This window comes from Physeter macrocephalus, chromosome 11 (assembly GCF_002837175.3).
Source record: "Physeter macrocephalus isolate SW-GA chromosome 11, ASM283717v5, whole genome shotgun sequence".
NCBI lineage: Eukaryota > Metazoa > Chordata > Mammalia > Artiodactyla > Physeteridae > Physeter > Physeter macrocephalus.
In genome coordinates, this window is record NC_041224.1 from 127,330,263 (window position 1) to 127,351,814 (window position 21,552).

Below are 21,552 nucleotides of genomic sequence, written 5' to 3' on the forward strand. Positions count from 1 at the left end.
CAATCCAAAACTGGGCAGAAGACCTAAGTAGATATTTCTCCAAAGAAGATACATAGATTACCAACAAACACATTAAAGGGTGCTCAACATCATTAATCATTAGAGAAATGCAAATCAAAACTATAATGAGTTATCACCTCACACCAGTCAGAATGGCCACCATCAAAAAATCTACAAAAATAAATTCTGGAAAGGGTGTGGAGAAAACAGAACCCTCTTGCACTGTTAGTGGGAATGTAAATTGATACAGCCACTATGGAGAACAGTATGGAGGTCCCTTAAAAAACTAAAAGTAGAACTACCATATGACCCAGCAATCCCATTCCTGGGCATATACCCTGAGAAAACCATAATTCAAAAAGAGTCATGTACCACAATGTTCATTGCAGCACTATTTATAATAGCCAGGGCATGGAAGTGTCCTAAGTATCTATCAATAGATGAATGGATAAAGAAGATGTGGCACATATAAACAATGGAATATTACTCAGCCATGAAAAGAAATGAAATTGAGTTATTTGTAGTGAGGTGGATGGACATAGAGACTGTCATACAGAGTGAAGTAAGTCAGAAGGAGAAAAACAAATACCATATGCTAACACATATATATATATATACAATCTATTTTTTTTAAATGCTTCTGGGGCTTCCCTGGTGGCACAGTGGTTGTAAGTCCACCTGCCGATGCAGGGGACATGGGTTCGTGCACCGGTCCAGGAAGATCCCACATGCCGCGGACCGGCTAGGCCCGTGAGCCATGGCCACTGAGCCTGTGCGTCTGGAGCCTGTGCTCCGCAACGTGAGAGGCCTGTGTACTGCCAAAAAAAAAAAAAATCCCTATTTTATAGGTAAAAAAAGTTGAGAGAAAAAGTATAACTCAGTAGTGTAAGGATTTAAATTAGTTTGAAGAACCCAGGGGCAGGACAGGAATAAAGATGCAGATGTAAAGAATGGACCTGAGGACACGGGGATGGGGAAGGGTAAGCTGGGACAAAGGGAGAGAGTAACATTGACATATATACACTACCAAACAAAATAGATAGCTAGTGGGAAGCAGCCGCATAGCACAGGGAGATCAGCTCCGTGCTTTGTGATCACCTAGAGGGGTGGGATAGGGAGGGTGGGAGGGAGATGCAAGAGGGAGGGAATATGGGGATATATGTATACATATAGCTGATTCACTTTGTTACACAGCAGAAACTAACACAACATTGTAAAGCAATTATACTCCAATAAAGATGTTAAAAAAGATATAATTTGTAAAACCTTATATTATCTACACAATTGTCCCTTTTCAGCATCTAAACTCTAACTGATACATATAAAAAATGAAAATGGAAATCAGCCCAACTGTCTACGCTGCTTTGAGAACAAAAATGAAGTACTGATATAACATGGATGTTGAACATGGAGTGTATAAGATCGATGAACCTCAAAAACATTGTTCTAAGGAAAGAAGCCAGACTCAAAAGATTATATTTTATATGGCTTAATTTATACATAATGTCCAGGATAAGCAAATCTATAGTGACAGGAAGTAGATTCATGGTTGCCTTGGGCCGGGGGTGGAAATAGAGGATTACTGAAAATGGACAGAAGGTTTCTTCTGGCGATGATGGAAATGTTCTAAAATTAGATTGTGATGATGGTTTCACAACTCTGTAAATTTACTAAATTTCATTGAATTCTACACTTAAAAGGAGGGAATTTTGTGGTAGGTAAATTATACCTCAATAAAGCTATTACCAAAATTGTTTTTAACTATTGTCCTACCAAATATCAACTTAAATTCTGAAAGAGTCCCTTTACCCTTTGCTAATGTAAAATAAAACTAGTTCTCCAACAAGAATTCTCTCCTGTCATTTCTCATGAGTATGGAGGGTCCAACAGAGCAGTATTTTTCTCATTTTCCTTGAAATTTTTCCTATTCAAATGAAGACAAAAATCTCAGCTGAAACCATTAGACTCTGAAACCATGAGCTCTTAGTCCCTTCTATATTTCTCATAAAAGCTTACAAAAGAGTCACATTTAGGGATGTGTCAAATTCTGGACTATAGCTTAGTACTATACATGTCTGAGCACACCCATAATAAATTTATTTAAACATAACTTAATTGCTCTCTCTTAAAGTACATTATAGGGCTTCCCTGGTGGCGCAGTGGTTGAGAATCCGCCTGCCGATGCAGGGGACACGGGCTCGTGCACCGGTCCGGGAAGATCCCACATGCCGTGGAGCAGCTAGGCCCGTGAGCCATGGCCGTGGAGCAGCTAGGCCCGTGAGCCATGGCCGCTGAGCCTGCGCGTCCGGAGCCTGTGCTCCGCAACGGGAGAGGCCACAGCAGTGAGAGGGCCGCGTACCGCAAAAAAAAAAAAAAAAAAGTACATTATATTTTGGAATATAGATACTCTAGAAAATAAGCTTTTTGAGGCTGTGACTCATAAACTTACTTCCTTAGGTTTTCAAAATTAGTGCTAATGCTTTCTTGAACCTGAAAAGGGCTTTTTTGGTCTCACTTTTATATTATGGGCCACATCAGGTTGAGTTAGTCATGCTCGTTAATAAGAGATCTCCTGATTTAATGGAGCAGTCACAAAACCAATTTGAGCAGAAATAAGTATGATAGTAAGAGAAATGACTTTTCTTACCTCTGTGGTTTTAAAGATGTAAAGACATGACTCCTAACAGCCAAACTAGTTAGGTTACATTTTACTTTTTACAACAAACAATCCCCAAAAAAAGTAAATATCTTCATGTCTTAAGGGAAGAATAAATTTCTTTGAATTAATACAATTGCTCTGTAACTATAATATAAGCACACACTACTAAATAATAGATGTAACAGTGGTGGTTAAACTCACCATTTAGTTCACAGGCAGAAGAAAAGCAGAAATGACACAAAAATAGGAATAAGCCAGAACTAGAGGTGAGGTAAACAACCACCAAGAGATAATGACCTCTGGGCCGGAGAAGAGGTTTTGAATATCACCAGGAACTTGCTTCAGGTGAAGCAGCTGAATACTACTCAGCTTTTACCATCATACTCTTTGTTTTAAAATATTTACCTCTTTTTTTTAATACAAACAGCTTCCTAACCTCCAGCTCCAATTGGAGCAATTGCTTTCCAAGCCTACCAGACAACTGACTCCCTAAGATTTCTTTCCATTGACCTCCTGGAATAGGTACACTGTTTCTTAGACATCATAATGTTCTCTTCCTTGTCTTCTTGTTTTTCTTTAGATAAAACTCATTCTCACATAATTTTTTGAATAATAAGTACATAAAAGTTAAACTTTCTAAGCCCATCTATTCCTAGAAATATCTCTAGAATGCCTCATACTTGATAATTTGGCATTAAAGCTTCCAATCATTTCCTCTCAGAACTATATATGACTGCTTTGTTGTCATCCATTATCCAGAAGCTGGAGGAGCAGTCTGAAGCCATTCTGATTGCCATTCCTTTGTAAGTAACTTGTTCTCTCTTAGAGCCTTCTTATTTTCTTTGATGTCTTACAATTTTACCAAGATACAGCTCATCAGATCTCAGTAAACCCTACTTCTTCAATCTGAAAGTTTGTGTCATCTTTCAAAAGCCCCAAGACCTTTTATTTTCACTTAATTTCTCCTGTTCTCTTTCTCTGAAAATCCTATTAGATGGATATAATGGACCATTCATGTGATCCTCCATGTCTTGTAATTTTTTTGGTCTCCTATTTTACTTCTTTTTGGCTTTTAGCTCATATTTTAGAAGGTTCATTAGATTCTTTTCCTCCAGCCTTTCTGTTGAACAATTGTTTTTACTTCAACAATCATGTTTTAAAATTTTTATTTCCTCTTTGTTTTCTAATTACTCATTTTTCATAGCAACATCCTCAGTATTTAGAATATCATATCAATTCAGATACCTCTGAAGAGTGAATTACAACTTTTTAAATTATCCTGTTTCCTGAATTATTATCCTGTTACATTTTTTGATGCCTCTTCATTGTGTCATTGGCTTGCTGAACATGTTGGAAAGATTCTTGATCAAATATTAATATTTATGAATGATGACTAGATTAATTACTACCAGTTACTGAAAGGAAATTCCTCTGCCATTATATAGGTCAATTTCCTGCCACAAGCCTTTCCCTGCATGGAAGAGCTGACTGCAAGTTCTGTAATTGTAGTCAGGGTTATGTCCACTGGTGAGCTCACTATAGAATGAATAAATGGGAATCCAGCACACTAACTGGATACACTCTATAAGGAGAACTCTATTCTACAGCACAAATACTCAAACTAGGAAATGTAGGCATCCCTGGACAGATAGTTTAATTGTTGTAGTAGAAAGCAGACCCATGCTATGGTTGTCAGTTTGGGTGGGGGCAGGGGGATTATATGCTCCAGCAGGACGTAGTCTGTGGGAGAAAGAGGGAGCAGGGTGGTAAAAAAGGGATCTGGCCCACCTTTCTGCATATAGCCCTTTTAATTAACTGCCTTGCAAAGTGCCCCACAGCAGTCTTGCTCTTGTATTTACTGACTTGAAGCCCGTCCACGACTCCTGAGAAGAAAAATCTACCATCTCAGCTTTAGCTTTTTCCTGGGCATAGAAAGGTAGTTCTGGACAGCTCCTTTCCCCTTTGTGTTTTATCCATCCCTTCTAGTTCCAATCCACCAGAAATTCAAGTCTGTAGTCCACTGGTCCCAGCCCCACTCCATTCTCATACTACACCTCATTCTCTGCATTTAGTTTTCAATTTATCCCTTTTCTTTCTTTGTTTTCCTTCCTTCCTTCCTTCCTTTCTTTTTTTTGAGGAAGTAAATCATACCTAGAAAAGATTTTCAAGAGGGAATAAATTTAAGAAGTGCTTACATCAGGAACTTAATCATTTATACTTTCATTATTTGCTATGTTCCAAAGATGTTTGTTATTTACTACAAGATAAAATAAAATTTTAAAGAGAAGAAAGTAAGAAAATTGGTATAGGGTGGGGACCACTGATAAGCAGATAGAAGAAAAATAGAAAAGTCAAAATGAAGTCAGAAATCTATTTATAACACAAAATGCACTCTATAAGGTAGAAACTAAATTTAACAAAAAGTTTCTGATAACCAACACAAAGAAAACAAAAACTGTTACATATATCACTATTTTCACAAGATAACAATAGACCAGCTAAGAAAAGAAATATATATAATAAATTTTTATTACAAGCAATATAGTGAATACCTTCAACAATAAATATAACAATTTTCATAGAGAAAAGACTCAGAGGGTTAGAATAACCATGAAAAGAAGCAGTTAACCATGTGCTTGGGAGAGTAATAAAGGTTGCCTTATTGGAAGTGAAATGGTAGTTCTAAAGAAACTCTAATACTGTCTTCTACTTATCACCATCTTGTGTTTTCACTATAAAGAATTATATAATATTGGAATCCGTGTATTTTAGAGGCCCTCTAATCCTATTCTCTATTTGTTGCATATTTGAACAAGTGATTAATCAGCTTTTAATCAACCCTTCTAGTATTGAGAAATGTATTATTTTCCAAGGCAATTCGTTCCACTTTTTGACAATTCTATTTATTAAACACTTATCCCTAATACTGAATCAATATATGCTCCTACCCACTGGTCCTATACCTAGTTTCTGGAGTTGCATAAGTAAGCCTCACTGCTTGCCATGTGATAGATAGAGTGCTGAATGTTTGTAGACAGCTAGCATGGTATCCTGCCTCTCTGAGTTATATAGTCTCAGATCTCCTGTTTATAAAGAAACTAAGAAAATTTATTATGTGCAGATGCTCATCTTCTCTAAGTTGGCTAATACAATGAAAGAAAACTGTTTTCGAAAGAAGAAAAGATGATATTGGCAAATAAGAGAGAGAGCCAACGCACATTTTATAAAATAGCTTTTAAATATCAGATTCCTGAAAAATTAAATTCTTGGGTCTCCATTTATAAGAGGATATTTTTAGTAAATAAAACATAAAATCCCCAAATATCCTTATTTATATAAGCAAGAGTCAATTTGAATTATTTTTAAAGTGAATTATTAAAAGATCTATATTTTTCTATATTTTCTGAAAAGGTTAGTAGGAGTAATTTAGTACTAAATGTTTTTAAAAGAAAAGAGCAAAGCATTTATTTAAAGGCTTTTCTAAATTAGGATCAACTTTTGAGTGGATGAGGAATAACTAAACTAGTGTTGAACTCTATTTTTTAAGGTGTATCTGTTCCTATATAGGAAGAGTATTCTTTGAATCCAAAATGAGTTTTTCTCATTTGAAGAGGAAAAACATTAATTCAACCACTCTTACATTTTACTTACCAAAAAACATGATTTTTAGCTATATATACCACCACAACAACAAATCCAAGCAATTAAATTTACTTCTATTTTTTCAGTCATATTTCCTAATAACATATTGTGTAAAAGAAAAAATAAAGAGAATGGTCCATCAAAATATTTCAAAATGTACATGGGGAGCCTCATTCACCCTCCAGTCTCTGGCTTTTGTGCTGCACATAGCAGTACAGTGGGACTCTCAAATACCTCTGGGTGTCCACCCTTCAGGCTTTGAGCACATAACCTAGGGAACACAGGATAAAAGGGCATCCTTTGGTGCTCACACTCTCCCTCCCTTTACCTTGTCTCTTGGTGAGTCAGTGAGGCGTATATCCTTATTTAGTTCACTCTGGAATATGAAATAAGAGTATTATAAGAGAATCCAAAAGAGAAATTAATTTGAATGCTACCATGGAGAAAATTGGAAACTATATAAAAAATGTCAAGGTGCAGAGCCAAATCTAAGTGTCTATGATCCTTGACATTTAGAAAAGCAATCAGAGATCCATGTCTCTCTTTTCAAATATAAAACTCTTTTCCTTAATAGTAATACTCAACTAGACGCTGATAAACAAAAGCACTTAGGGAAAATAAATTAAATTATCCCTTTCTTTAATAGTGACTAGATAATAGCGTCTGTCCAATTTGGAGTCACCCAGTTTCACAATTCCTTAAGACTAAAGGTACTTTATTCTTGTACTTTCCACAAAAAGCATGCCTTGTTATTTCTAATGAAGAGATGTGAAGAGACTAAACCAGCTAAGAATATTCATTCTAAAATGAAACTTGGTGTGTCACTAACACATTTTGAAAAAAGGAAAAATAGAGTGAGTTTTGCTTCTTACCCATTTAAGTAGTAACTTTCCTTTTGACAATTCGCTATAATATTTATCCTATTGAAATCTAACTTGTCCCCTCACTAATGACTTAGAAGATACAAAAAATACTTAACTTGGTCATATAATGCTTTAAAAGGCAAAAATTTTGAAGTCAGGAAAGAAGATTTCAACATATTACTCTTAAGTGTACTGTCAATTTTTATTCTCCATTTCTCATCTCCTACTCTAGCTGTTCACTTACAGTTCCCAAATCAATGAAATTATAATGAAACGGATTTCCATTTGCAATTCTGTGGTTGGTCTGTAAAAAAATCCTCCTATTATTTAAAAAAAATTAAGTATTCTTAAGGGTATAACTAAAGAAAACAGACTATTTCACAAACAGTATTTATACATAAAATACTCAACAGCTCATAAAGCCTGGGGAAAGAATAATTTTTAATCTCTTAGCATTGAACTTTTCAGGGGGACCCCATTCATCTTCCTTCTTTCTTCCTTGTTTTCATTATCATACACCATCTAATTATTTAAATACTCTTTTTTTCCACAAGCCCTGAAGGCATTGGTTGTCACCCTGACCTCTTTACTGTGCCTATTGAACATTGTAGAGAAAAGGTACAGGAAAAGAGAAAATAAATTTACACTATCTCATTGGATCGCAACAAAAGAACTCTGAAGAAGGGAAGGAGAGAGGGGCAGCATTATGATCATGCCCATTTCACATGGAGAGGAAAATCCAGAGATCAAGAGACTTGCCCAGGGCTAGAAAGCTGCAGTCAGAGCCAGGGCTAGAGGCCCTATGCTCTGAGTTCCAGTTAGCAGTCTTCCCACTTCCATGAGTCTTCTCTATACATTTCCAAGACGGCTAATGCCCATTACTAAGTTTCCCATCCTTCTCATCACAAAGGAAAGGGAAAATCTGATTTGAATCAAAGTATGCATAATCTGAAATATTTCACATAATTTGAGGGTGCATTCTTTCCTTAAGTTTCAAAAATCAGCTATGTTAGGATACAAGAGAAATAAATCTACTTTCATTGTTTTTACTTAAATTTTTGCCAAATTCTTTTTTCTTCTGTTCAGATATCATTTAAAATACTGGAGTCCATGATATTTTAGTAGTTATTTTTCTGTTCTTCACCCAAAACTGGTCGTTTCTAACACACCACCACTGAAGTATTGTTTATCTTATGATTTATCTCATGATTGCGAATAGGAACCATGAACTAAATCTGGATATAAAGTTGTCTTCCATGTTCCTCCTAAAGCAACAGCCACATTTGTAAAGCATGCTTCACCTAAGCCACGTCGTTCAACAATACCAAAGAGAAACATGGTTTATGTGTACATACGTATCTTCATTTTGGTGTATATCAAGTGTTTGAGGCACACTTGACATTCCCTGTGTTTAAAAAACAAAACAAAACAACTATTGATCAACATGAACGACCTTAAACTATGAAATACTTGAAAATGTTAATCTGCAGCATCCACGTGCTGCCAGAGCTGGCACTACCAACAAGCAGAGTCTCAAACCCACGACATCAAATCTTTCTGCTTTTAATTGTAATTCACATCTTGATCAACCAGAGAAATGTCGCTTGCACATTATTATTCAGCACAATCTCATCAACTTTATCCTTTAGCAATGACCTTACGATAAGAAATTAAGCCCTTTGAAATAGCATTTGTAACTAATCCATTTCCATAAGATTAACATGTCGACTATCACAAGAATACATGTAACAGCCCTCTGAAGCTTCAAACTCCCTGGTCATATTTCACTTAAAATCATACTAAGTATTATCACAGTGTAATCAGCAGAATACAAATTGCTAGGTAACCCCGGTGTTTTATGTTCATTCATTTATTCATTCATTCAACAAATATTTATTAATATGTCAACGTTCTAAGCATCACACTGCTGGAGCCTAGAGAAACAGAGAAATAAGGCTAAGCCCTGATTCTGAAAGCATTCACAATTTAGAGAGTAACACAGGCTTGTTTAAAAAAGAAAATGTTGGACTTCCCTGGTGGCGCAGTGGTTGAGAGTCCGCCTGCCGATGTAGGGGATGCGGGTTCGTGCCCCGGTTTGGGAGGATCCCACATGCCGCGGAGCGGCTGGGCCCGTGAGCCATGGCCGCTGAGCCTGCGCGTCCGGAGCCTGTGCTCCGCAACGGGAGAGGCCACAACAGTGAGAGGCCCGCGTACCATTAAAAAAAAAAAAAAAAAAAAAAAAAAGAAAATGTTACTCCAATGAGCTATAAGATATATGAATAGAGTCAGAGGTCTTGGAAGCATAGAGTCAGGAATATCTCTACACACATAACAGGAAATACTCCAAGTAGAAGAAACAAAGTGCTACACACAGAGGCATGAAAATTATGGTATATTCTGAGAATAGCAAGCAATTCAGGTGAAACATATGACATACTATCCAAAACTTTATCCCTCTTTCTTCTAAAGTAATGGCAAAGGTAAGACTGTACAAGAGAGTGGAAGAGAGTGGCAGAAAACTAAGTTAGAAATATAGATCTGACACACATTTTGTATGGCCTTTTACACTCTAAGAAGTTTGGAGAGGATTTAGGCTTTATCCAGGTGATGGGAAGCCACTTGAAGTTTCTAGCAGAGAAGCACATGATAAGAGACATGCTTTAGAAAAATATGTAGTGTTACTGATGAAGAGAATGGATTGTATGAGAAGAAAACGGAGATAGAGAGACTGATTAGAAGACCACTGAATTAACCCCAGCAAAGACTTGAATAAAAATAGCAGCTGTTGCTAAGGCAGTGGGGAAGGAGAGGTAGGGACAAATTCAAAATATTCCAATTAAAAATAATTCTAAAAGGAAAAAAATAATTTTATATATATATATATATGGCATAGACTTCAAAGTTAAGTAACAGTGAGTTAGCGAGTAACTGGGATAGATGGTGAAGGGGAGAATGATACCAAGTTTTCCGATTTAAGTTTTTTTTTTTTTTTGCAGGCTGAAAGCTTTATTTATTTATTTATTTATTAAGCCTATTTATTTATTTATTTTAACATCTTTATTGGAGTATAATTGCTTTACAATGGTGTGTTAGTTTCTGCTTTATAACAAAGTGAATCAGTTACACATATACATATGTCCCCATATCTCTTCCCTCTTGCGTCTCCCTCCCTCCCACCCTCCCTATCCCACCCCTCTAGATGGTCACAAAGTACCCAAAGCACCGAGCTGATCTCCCTGTGCTATGCGGCTGCTTCCCACTAGCTATCTATTTTATGTTTCGTAGTGTATATATGTCCATGCCACTCTCTCACTTTGTCACAGCTTACCCTTCCCCCTCCCCGTATCCTCAAGTCCATTCTCTAGCAGGTCTGTGTCTTTATTCCCATCTTGCCCCTGATTTAAGAGGCTAAGTGAATTAATTACCTCTGAGGTGAGGATGCCATAACCAAGATTGGAAAAGAAGTACATTTTGAGTGGAGAAGGAATGTAGTGGCATTAGTTGAGGAAATGTCAGGATATTCGTTAGGGAATAGGCTCAGGAGAAAGAAGTGGATGGCTGGTATAGGTTAGGAATGAAAATTGTAGAGCCCTTGGAAAATAGGTGGCACTTAAAATCATGTTGCTAAATCAAATTGCCTAGCAAGAACATGTAAAGTATAAATAAAATATTAAATAGTCTTCTTTAGCTCCTCTTAAACGAAAATCTCTGCAATACAAAAGGTTCAAACAGGAAAATGTTTAATATTTAATGCCCTCACCCTTCTAAGGCAATAGCAAAATTACATAAAAATATATACAATGCTGCCAGCACCAGCCACTTTACTATTTAATTCATTTATTGCTTCAACAGGGAGTGGGGAATAGGTGATCAAAAAAAGAATATTAATAATGATCTAAATAAGTAACCAGAAGTCCCCAGGATAGGGGTAAAAAAACAGTAATCAAGGAAAATATAGAAAAATATATTCTTAATAATATCCTGATTGTTTTAAGAAGTTATATTGTTATATAATAATGATCATAATGGCTTACATTTGTCTAATGCTGCTAGAGTAACATTAAGCATTTTGCTAAACTCTTCATATGCATAGTTTACTTAACCCTCATAAAAAATATGAGTTAGATATTATTATAATTCCCATATTATACATATGACAACTGAAGTTTATAGAGATTAAGTATCTTACCCAAAGTCACTAAGAATATAAGTGAAAGAATTGAGATTTGAATACAGGACTCTAACTCCAAGGTACTTTCTCTTAACCACTGCGCTATGCTTCCCAGTGCTGTCCATATTAAATACTTCCAGATTGTTAGGTTCAGTTTTCCTCACTGAGCAAAAGAAGCTAAGTCTACTATCACTACTTCTATTCAACATCATACTGGAACTTCAAGTCAGAGCAATTAGGTAAGTAAAAGAAACAAAAGGCACCTATTTTGGAAAGAAAGACATAAAGCTCTCTTCATTCAAAGACAACATGATCTTGCATAGAGAAAATCCTAATGAATCCACTAAAAAAAAAAAAAACTATTAGAACTAATAAATGAGTTCAGCAAGGTCACAGGATACAAGAGAAACATACAAAAATCAATTGTATGTATTTCTATGCATTGTCAATGAATAATCTGAAAATGAAATTAAGAGAACAAGTCTATTCTAAATAGCATCAGAAAGAACAAAATGCTTAATAGTAAATGTAACCAAAGAAGTACAAGACTTGTACACTGAAAACCATAAAATATCATTGAAAGAAATAAAAGAAAGTCTAGATAAATTGAAAGACAGCCCATGTTCAGGGCTCAAGAGAAGCATATTGTTAAAATTGCAATACTCCTCAAATTGATCTACAGATTCAATACAATCCCTATCAAAACCCATGCAGGCTTATATGCACAAATTGATAAGATGATCCAAAAATTTATGTGGAAATACGAAGGACCCAATGTAAACAATCTTGAAAAAGAAGAACAAAGTTTGAGCACTCATGCTTTCTGATTTCAAAAGTTACTACAAAGCTAGAGTAGCCAAGAAAGTATAGTACTGGCATAAGGACAGACATATAGGTCAATGAAGTAGAATTGAGAGTTCAGAAATAAACCCATACTTTTATGGCCAATTGATTTTTAACAAAGGTGCCAAGAAAATTCCATGGGAAAAGGATGGTCTTTACAATACATGTTGTTGGAACAACTGGATGAATGTACATGCGAATGAATGAATAAATAAATAAACAAAAAAAACACCCTTAACTCAAAATGGATTACAGACCTAAACGTCAGAACTAAAACTATAAAACTGTTAGAAGAAAACATTGGAACAGAACTTTGTGACCTTGGCTTTCTTAAATATGACAAGTGACAAAAGAAAAATAGACAAATTGAACTTCATCAAATTAAAAACTTTTTTACATCAAAAGATAGCATCTAAAAAGTGAAAAGATAACCCACAGAATGGGATAAAATATTTTCAAGTCACATATCAATAAAAGTCTTATTACAGATATATGAAGAACCCTTACAACTCAGTAAGAAAAAGACAAATAATCCTAAAATGGGCAAAGGATTTGAATAACATTTCTCAAAAAAAGGATACATAAGTGGTCAATAAGCACATGAAAGTTATACGATGTCATTAGTTATTGCGGAAATGCAAATCAAACCCACAATGAGTTACCATTTCACACACACTAGGATGGCCATAATGGAATTGACAGGCTATAACAAGTGTCAGTGAGGGTATGGAGAAACTGAAACACTCATATACTGCTGGTGGGAATGTTAAATGGTGCAGCCACTTTGGAAAACAGTTTGATGATTCCTTGAAATGTTAAATATAGAATTACCATATGACCCAACAATTCAATTCCTTGGTGTTAACCCAGAAGAGATGAAAATACCACATGTCCACACAAAGACTTGTACACAGATGTTCGCAGCAGTATTATTCACAATAGCAAAAAAGTGGAAACAACCCAAATATCCAGCAACTAATGAATGGATAAACAATATAGTATATTCATATACTAGAATATCATTCAGTCATAAAAAATGAAAGACTCACGGGAGTTCCCTGGTGGTCTAGTGGTTAGGATTCGGCACTGTCACTGCTGTGGCCCGGGTTCAATCCCTGGTCGGGGAACTCCTACAAGCTGCGTGGCATGGCTAAAAAAAAAAGAAAAAAAAGTACAATTCAGGAAAAATGAAAGACTGATTCACACGACAACATGAATATTAAAAGCATAATTCTCAGTGAAAGAAGCAAAACACAAAAGACCACATATTGTATGAGTCCATTTATATTAATTGTCCTGAACAGGCAAACCTATAGAGACAGAAGGTAGATTAGTGGCTGCCAGGGCCTGGAAGAAAGAAGAGTAGAGAGTGACAGTTAATGGGTATAGAGTTTCTTTCTTTTCTTTAATTGTGGTAAAATACACATTAAAAATGTATCACCTTCAGAACTTCCCTGGTGGTGCAGCGGGTAAGACTCTGCACTCCCAATGCAGGGGGCCCGGGTTCTATACCTGACTGGGCAACTAGATCCCGCATGCATGCCGCAACTAAGAGTTCTCATGCCGCAACTAAAAGATCCTGCATGCCGCAATGAAGATCCTGCATGCTGCAACTAAGACCAGGCTCAACCATAATTAATTAATTAAAAAAAAATTTTAATGTATCCCCTTCACCATTTTTAAATGTACAGTTCAATGGCATTAAATTCATTCATACTGTTGTGCAACCATCACCACCAACCATCTCCAGAGCTCTTTTCATCTTGCAAAACTGAAACTCTGCACCCATTAAACACTAATTCAACTTTCCCCCTCCCCTCAGCCCCTGGCAACCACCCTTCTACTTTTCGTCTTTATGAATTTAACTATTCTAGGTACCTCATATAAATGGAATCTGTATTTGTCTTTTTGTGAGTAACATTTCATTTAGCATAATATCCTCAAGGTTCATCCATGTTGCTGCATGTGTCAGAATTTCTTTTGCTTTTAAAGCTGAATACTATTTCATAGTATGTATGTACCACATTTTGTTTATCCATTCATCCACTGATGGACACTCAGCTTGCTTCCACCGTTTGACAGTTGTGAATAATGCCGTTATGAACATGAATGCACATATATCTCTTCAAGACTCAGATTTCAATTCTTTTGCGTTTGCATCCATAAGTGAAATTGTTGGATCATATTAGGTGGGGTTTTTTAATGGTGATGAAAATGTTCTTGAATTATAGTGGTAATGGCTACACAACTCTTTGAATATACAAAAACCACTGAACTGTACACTATTTTAAAAAGGGAGATTATATTTATCTTTTGAAAGAAAGAAATACAGATGCTCATGCATTTGCTGTTTAATTATAATTCAAGTGAGGCAGTTTATCCACTAAATTCAACAAACAAAAAATGCTTTAGGGAGTGTGGGAGGGAGGGAGATGCAAGAGGGAAGAGATATGGGAACATATGTATAACTGATTCACTTTGTTGTAAAGCAGAAACTAACACACCATTGTAAAGCAGTTATACTCCAATAAAGATGTTAAAAAAAAAGGAAAAAAAATGCTTTAGTCTTACAAATAGTAGACTACAGAGGGAAGGGGGGAAATGGAGAAGGAAGAACAGAGAGAGAAAGAACATGAAAAAATTTTCAATAAAAGAAAAATAAAAATGGACATAAGCCCACACATAAATTTGGGTTAAAGTGTAAGCATCCAAAATCCTCTCAAACCTGCCTGATTCTTATTTCCCCACTACACCACCCTGCCATAACTCTGTCAGCCCTCTTTCTCATCTCAGATTTCCCTCTCACATAAGCATGTGAATCTGAAGTAAAGTGCTCATGTTATGATCTCCAACTCACTTAACTTGTGGGGATCAAAGTAAATTACCATCTATTAAGCAAAATACTTAGCTGGAAAGAAACTTGATTTAGGAGTCAGAAAACTTGTGTTCAGTTCAGTTCATCTATTTTCCAATCTCGTATGCTGTCAAGTTGCAGCACTGAGAACAGTGCCTGTGGTTGAAAACTCTGAATTTCTCATTATATTAGTAGTAATTGATTTAAACATGCAATAAAAGGCATTGAGAATTCAAAATAACACCTATGGTTCATGCCAAGATGTGCCAACTACAAAATGCTATGAAATCAATACAACCTTGGAAGGGAAACTGCAGTTGGCTAAGAAAACTTTAAGAGATTTTCATGACAGGTGTGCATAGGTGACAAAAATGAAAGAGGTCACAAATTTAGTGACCTGTTGCAAACAAATAAAAGATATAAACCACTTCCCCTTAATACCCAGTGACTTTTAACTCATTTCCTGTGAAATATAATCGACACTACATCTGTGCTATTTTTACTGAACTAACACGGGACTTTTCCAGTTTCATTGTTTACATTCTAAGCATAATCTTAAAGACTGGAAGGTAATGTGAAGGATGAGTCAACTAAAAAAATATTTTTTAACATTTCGCTTGGGGCTTCCCTGGTGGCGCAGTGGTTGAGAGTCCGCCTGCCGATGCAGGGGACACGGGTTCGTGCCCCGGTCCGGGAGGATCCCACATGCCGCGGAGCGGCTGGGCCCGTGAGCCATGGCCGCTGAGCCTGCACGTCCGGAGCCTGTGCTCCGCAACGGGAGAGGCCACAACAGTGAGGGGCCCGCGTACAGCAAAAAAAAAAAAAAACACATTTCGCTAAATATTCTAATAATGAAGATCTTAATGCCATTGTTATTGATTCTACAGAATCTATGTTGTTCTTCATACATACCAAAAAATGGGGAGTGGGGGCATCAAAAAATAGGAGAAGATGAAAATAAATAACTGGCCAGAGACTCCAGCTCTTACTTTCTCTCATAAATTTTCATTCTTATTATCCTTATCACTCACTACTCATGTTCCCAGAGCACCAGTTCTACAAGAGTCTGGCTGGGCTTTAGGATTCAAACAAAAGAATTAGACCCTCTGACAACATTGGGTTCCCATTCCAACATGGCAAGAACTGGCTGGAGCTGGGCTGCAGACACCCTCTAAATGGATCACAAGCTCTCTAGCGTGATACATTTCCACCTGACCCATTTCCTTCATTTATGTTCCCTGCTTGATCACTGTAGTGCTTTTCTACAGGACTGAGCCTTAAGAAACCCGCAACAGGTAGGGGCCTGAAAGAAAAAGACAAATTTGCCAAGTTGAGAAGTTGAGAAGAAGGAGTCACAGAGATAGGAAGACAACTTGGAAGTGATGTGAAGAGAGTGTTTTCAGAAGAGGAGAGTGACCAACTGCTTCAAACATGGCCAAGAGAGCACATGAGACAAGAACTGAGATAAACCCGTTGGATTTAGGGCTTAGAAGTTGGCAATTTTACCTTTTTTGTGGGTTTTTTTGTTTTGTTTTTGGTGGGGTTTTTTTTGGTTTTCTTTTTTGTTGTGGTGGTTTTGGGGTGTTTTGTTGTTGTTGTTCTTATTTGTTTGTTTAAGTTGGACCCTGAAGCTATATAGAAGTGGGTGTAGGAGTTTCAGAAATTACTGAATTGATAACACTCCCTAACCCCCACACCCCAATTCATGTCCACTTGGAACTTGTGAATGTGAGCTTGTTTGGAAGTCAAACATTTGCAGATGCAATCGAGTTAAGATGAGGTCATACAAGATTAGGTACACCCTAATCCAATGACTCTTGTCCTTACAGAAGAAAATTCGGCCACAAAGAGACAACAGAGAGAAGAACACCATGTGAACACAGAGACAGAAATTGCATCTACAAGCCAATATAAATGCCAAGGATTGCTGGCAACACAAAGGGCTAAGTAGAGACAAGGAAGGATTCTTCCTTACAGCCTTCAGAAGCACAGCTATGCTGACATCTTGATTTTAGACACCTAACCTCCAGAGCTGTGAGAGAATAATGTCTTGTTTTAAACTACCAAGCTTATGGTGTTTTGTTACAACAGTGCTAGGAAGCTAATATAGGGAGTGAGGAAATTGAAACCATGAGTATAGAGTTATTGAAAGAAGTTTGGCTACATGTGGAAGAAAAAGATAGGGTGCTATCAAGAAAGAGAGAATCAAAAATTGATCATAGTATTTGGACATTGTGTGATTTTTTCCAGAACTTCTTGGCTGCTGCAGTGCAGGTATAGAGAAATAGTAGGGTCCACTTAAGACTGGAATTTCATCAGATGGTTATGATGGAAAGACAAAGGGATGAAGGAATTTATAGATTCATAGCCGTGTTACTGAAATGAAGAACTGTGGACTCAAAACTGGCTGAGGAGGGAAATAAAGAAAAAATGGAACTGATGGACTGGGAGAAAGTAAAGGGGTCAAAGAACCAGAAATTCCCATTAAGCCCATGTTATGGACTGAATTCTATCCTCCTAAAGTTCATATGTTGGGGCTCTAACCCCCAATGTGTCTGTATTTGGAAATAGGGCCTTTAAGGAGATAATTAAGGTTAAATGAGCTCATAAGGGTGGAGACCTAATCCAATAGGACTGGTATCCTTGTACGAAGTAGAATAGACACCAGAATTCCTAATCCTACTCCTATCTAGCTGCTGTGAAATACTGTGATTTTTACTTGTTTGCTCAATTTTTATTTTTAATGCCATGTTAAACTGACAAATTATGTGGTTCAGTTTGGGCCTATGGACTATCATCTACAGTGTCTGCCCCAGATTCTCTCCATGTCCACAATATCAGTTGCTAACTCAACACAAATGTTTGACAAATTTTCTTCTCCTCTAACTCATATAGCCAATACCACAATCAGTATTTCTATTTGGAGACCTCAGTATACCTCAAACTCAACATATCCTATAGTTTTCATCATTTCACTCTTTAGACCTATTCCTTCCTCTTCCAGTGTTCCTAACCTCAGCGAGTAGCACCCTCGTTCATTTGCTTGTGAAAGCCAGAAATCTAGAAGTCTCTCTCAACAACTGCCTGTCCCTCAACCTTCATATCCAAACCCCATGATCTTATCTCTTACGCCTCTTGGTCTTACCTTATTGGTCTTATCTCCTAAGCATCTCGCAAATCTGCCCTCTCCTAGCTACTATTTTATTCCCAGAAACCATCATCTCTTCACCATCACAGTGGAATACCCTATTAGCTGATCTTTCAAATTCACTCAGTTTGAATCCAATTCAATCATTTCTCAACTGCATACAGTGTGATCATTCCAAAACACAAAACTGATCATGCGCCCATGCTTCCCTTCTCCCTCCAGCCATCTCAATAGCTTTCCACGTTCCCAAAATCCATAACATAACCTACAAGTCCCCATGCGTTCGAGTCCCTACACATCTCTCTACCCACCCCTCTCCCTATATATATTCCAGTCACATTCAACACTGACCTTCTTCCAGCTTTTTGAACGTACCGTATTAGCTTCTGTCGTGGGATCTTTGCACATGCTGAAAATGTCTTCCTTTCATCCACAAGCCACTCTCCCTACCCTTTTCCCTAATAAACTCTACCCATTTTGGGATCTTATCTCAAGCACCACTTACTCAGTAAGCCTTTCAGACCCAGTGTAAGTCTTTGCTGTTCCCCTCATAAAAATGTGTGTCTTCGCTTAAGAGCCTTATCTCAGTTTGTAATTAAATATTCTTCAGGGTGATTATGTGATTAATGCCTGTCTCCCTTACTAAGTGAAAGTTCCATTTACTCATCACTATTAATAACTAGGCATATTTTTTTATCATCCTTGATTTCTACTAGCATAGTACATGGCACATTATAGGCAGTTAATAAATATTTGTTGAATTACTGAAAGGCTACCTTCTTTCTAAATAAAACTGCCTTGCCCATAGCCACTGAGAAAGAGGCAAGCAGTCATGTTTTTTGCCATAATGCCAGTACACTACTTACCATGGCTGGTTAGACAAAAAGGAGTATCAGTGTCCACGGGGGATTGGTTCCAGGACCACATCAGATGCCAAAATCCAAAATGCTCAAGTCCCTTATATAAAATGGCATAATATTTGTATATAACCTATGTACATCCTCCCATATACTTTAAATCATCTCTAGATTACTTATAGTACCTAACACAATGCAAATTCTATGTAAATAGCTGTAACTACAATGTAAATGTTATATAAATAGTGCCCACAAATGGCAAATTCAAGTTTTGCTTTTTGAAACTTTCTGGAATTTTTTTCCCCCAAATATTTTCTATCCATGGTTGGTTGAATCCATAGATGTGGAACCAGCAGATATGGAGAAGGAACTGTACCTCTTTATTAGTTACTTTTTGCTGCATAGCAAACTATGCTAAAACTTAGTGCCTTAAAACAACAGCCATTTATTTAGCTCACGATTAAATAGGGCAGCATTTGTGCTGGAACAGACTGGTCCATCTGGCTGATCTCGGCCAGGCTTGGTTAGGCTCACTCAAGAATTTGCAGTAAGCTGCCAAGTGGCTGGAGGCAGGCTAGTCTAAGATGGCTTATCTCTGTTCACTTGGTCTCTCAACTTCCATCAGCCTAGCCAAGGCATATGGCAGAGTTCCAAGGGAAATAGAGGAAGGGCTTAAAGTTTCCAAAGGACCAAGTGTACAACCTCACTTTTGTTTCTCCTACTAGCTAAGGCAGGTCACAAAGCCAGCCCAGATTCAAGGATAGAGAAATAGACTCCATCTCTTGATGAAAGAAGCTACAGAATCACATTGCAAGTAGGTGGTTACAGGGAACTGTGGCTCTTTTTGCAAGCCACCATACTATCTATTGGCTAGCCAATGACTTATGTGATATGGAATACAAAGATGAGCTAGGAAAAATAAGAGCCTGACTCTCAGGAATCAGAAACACAAGACTGAGCAATGTAGAGCAAAAGCTGAAGCTGAAAGGAGCCTTTCAGCTGGAGATGAAAGAGCAACTACAACAGGCCTCATACCAGCCAAAATTATAAAGGAACTAAAGCAGAGGAAGTTGGTAGAGAAAGAATGGCTCAGACACCAGAGTGATACAATGATGCCATGGAACGGACCTTGAGAAAGATCGAGAAAGAAGCTGGAAACTAGAGCTGTTTTAGTTCCACTGAAACACTAACACTGTTTCAGTTCCAGCCTTTCACTCCCAGTTCTAATTCATACATAGACCTACAATAAGCCCCAGTTTTATTCAGGCTGAGTTCTTTGCAACCGAACGTCTAACCAGATCAGTTTATGAGAAATGTACGTGCAATCCTTTCTCTTTTTCTTTCTTTCTAAATAGAATTATGCCACCGACTCACCTACCCTTTTAAAAAAGAAAAAAAAATGCTCCTTTGGATGCATGAATAAATTTTGTGATTGGGAGAAGCAAGAATTTGATAACACAAGCTTTGAAACAGTACAGTACACCAGAGAGATGCAAGTGAAAAAAAAGTTAATTTTCATGAATGAAAATTCCATGAATTTTCTTGTATTCATATTCAACTTTCACTCTGTAAAGGGTCAATGTTCATACAGAGGTGTGCAGGAGACACCCGTTTTAAGTCCATGTTGCTATTCTCCAGTGTTTTCCATATGAGAACCACTGATACAAAGAAACATAGGCTTCCTTACAAGATGTAAACATTACAATCTGCATGAAGGAAATCATATTATAAGCTAAATATTACCCATTTGGATTTGTAGTCAAGTTACAGTCCACTAAATCCTAAGCACTTTTTTTTCAGCCAAAGATATATTGCGTTTCAACTCTCTTGTTAGAAACTGATGCTAGGAATTGACAAGATAATAGGATGGAGAAAGTTTTCAGATCTCATTTACAGCAGATGGGAGAAGGGTCAGTTTCCTGAGTAATGAAGCATTGTCTGGTTGCCCCTAAATCACTCCAAACTCTACCTGGTCCCCAGAGGCTTAGAAAACACCTGCTTTATCACTATCCTTCAGAAAATTATTCTAACATCTCGAAAAAGAAAAGTTGTAATAAATGATCTGAGAATTAGGAGACACAAAAGACAAACTTCAAATTTTGGTTTAAAAAAATAATCTGCGATTCTCCTTTTAGGAGCGAGAGACTTGCAATGCATAGAAACAGCTTTTAATTTATATCTAACACTAGATCTTTTGTCTATTTTGTTCTTTCCCAAACTAATGTGTCTTGAAATCTCCCACTGACAACTTGTTGCTACCAAAACACAGAGGAAAATTAAGGGGTACTGCCTCTGCCCCTCATTCCAATTCTACTCTCATGGCTTCATTCTTCCATTGTAGATACTTTCCCTCCATTCTTATCTTATAGAAGACTGCCTGGGGCTTCCCTGGTGGTGCAGTGCTTGAGAGTCCGCCTGCCGATGCAGGGGACACGGATTCGTGCCCCGGTCCGGGAGGATCCCACATGACGCGGAGCGGCTGGGCCCGTGAGCCATGGCCGCTGTACCTGCGCAT

General features: G+C 37.2%; 1 long non-coding RNA gene and 1 other non-coding gene across 2 annotated transcripts in view; one reads left to right on the forward strand and one right to left on the reverse strand.

Moving 5' to 3' along the window:
- The window catches only part of LOC129392543 (uncharacterized), a 362,878-nt gene that overhangs the window by 303,906 nt on the left and 37,420 nt on the right, over positions 1-21,552 (reverse strand). Inside the window, exon 2 of the long non-coding RNA XR_008618659.1 lies at positions 13,228-13,328. This is a non-coding gene — a long non-coding RNA (uncharacterized lncRNA). The remainder of the gene's footprint in view (positions 1-13,227; positions 13,329-21,552) is intronic.
- TRNAD-GUC (transfer RNA aspartic acid (anticodon GUC)) lies at positions 13,234-13,305 on the forward strand. Its single transcript has one exon. It is a non-coding gene; the product is annotated as a tRNA-Asp (tRNA).